The 1,411-nt window shown below is 59.2% G+C and overlaps 1 long non-coding RNA gene across 1 annotated transcript; it reads right to left on the bottom strand.

Moving 5' to 3' along the window:
• Positions 1-737: 737 nt before the first annotated feature.
• LOC116088360 lies at positions 738-1,405 on the bottom strand. The gene is made up of 2 exons (XR_004117868.1): positions 850-1,405; positions 738-771 (listed from the first exon to the last, which is right to left on the bottom strand). It is a non-coding gene; the product is annotated as an uncharacterized LOC116088360 (long non-coding RNA).
• Positions 1,406-1,411: the final 6 nt, after the last annotated feature.

Raw genomic sequence — 1,411 nt, 5'->3', positions numbered from 1 at the left:
TTCTCCGCCGCCTCCTCCTCCGCCGCCTCCGCCCCCGCCGCCGCCGCCGCCGCCGCGGCCCGGGGCTGCAGCTGCAAGGCCGCTTGGCAGGGCGCGGGGGTCGCGGGCTGGCCTCGGTCAGCAGCAGCAGCCGCCGCAGCAGGAGCAGCGCCCTGGGGAGGGGGGATCGCTTCTCCGGGCGAGCTCCGTGGCCAGCCCCTTCAGGGGGGGTCGTGGTCTCCCCCCTGGCCGGGAGCGATCGGCTAGTTCCAGCGAGGCTCGCCCACTGGGGCGGGGACCCGTACTTCGGGCGCTCTCTCGGGGAGCAGAGGCTCCGCTGCTCCTCCTGTTCTCGGGCGAGTGCGGACTCTGGCCCCGCACAGGGCTCTGTCCACCTGCTAAGCGAAGGTTTCACGGGAGACAACAAAGGACGATGCGGCTCCTTTCTTCCTTGGCCAAATTGTGGGTGGCCAGCAATCCGGCCGCTCCTTGTTGGTCCGCTGCGGTCCCTGATCTTCAGCAACACATCTTACTGTTTCCCCTTACTATAGTAAAACTTTTCCGGTCCTTACAGGCGTGGTGATGTTGGCGGCTCGCGTCTGCAGAGTGGGGAGACTGGCTCCTGTTCTCCCCCTCTGGTTCTCGTCTTTGAAGTTTTGTTTTGTCCTAGGAAAACTTCTTGCGATGGTGCATGTCTCTGAAGTTGTTATTGCCGGAGCTCTTGGATGTCTCTGAAACAAGAGTCCCTTTTCATTTTCCTCGCAACACTCACAGTCTGGTGCGACATCTTTCCTTTTGGGTAGAAATTAGGAGACAAATATAACAAGGCAAAAATTGAACAGGAAAAAAAATGTCGAATTGTTCTGTTACCTTGTTGCTGAAGGTTGGGGTTGATGTTTTATTTTTTCCCCGGCAGTTGTCTGGAGAAGGAGGAGGAAGAAGAGTGCATTGGTGGAGGTGGAGATGTGTGTGTGCATACAGGGGATCCTTGATACACAACCAACTCCTGTGGGTACGTTGTACCGCTCCTAGAGTACCCGACGGCGGGCGCGGGAGTTGGCGTGCCGGGGCAGAGTTGCAGCCGGAGCTAGCTCTGCGCCCGGGTTCTCTCTCTTTCTCTCTGTCTCACTTTCCCTCTCTCTCTCCCTCTCTCGAGCGCCCGCTCCCGCTAGGATCTGACAGTTCGCTCTCCGTCCCTCCCTCTCAGAGCAGGGACTGTCGAATGTTTACCCTCCGCCGCAAGCGCGCACCCACCACCACACTTTCCCAAATACAAGGAAGTCGAGCACCAGGGCCCCTGCTGATTGGCTACCTGCTGGGTGATTGGCAGGCCTAGAATGACTGGCTTAGGACGCCTGGCCCCCCTTCCGGCCGTTCCGATTGGTTGCTTTTTAATTTAGGCAGAGCGTCGTAGAAGCTGGAAATCTGTCGT

Source organism: Mastomys coucha, unplaced genomic scaffold (assembly GCF_008632895.1).
Source record: "Mastomys coucha isolate ucsf_1 unplaced genomic scaffold, UCSF_Mcou_1 pScaffold14, whole genome shotgun sequence".
Lineage (NCBI taxonomy): Eukaryota > Metazoa > Chordata > Mammalia > Rodentia > Muridae > Mastomys > Mastomys coucha.
Note: the sequence above shows the minus strand (reverse complement) of the source record. Positions and strands in the feature narration are given on the sequence as shown.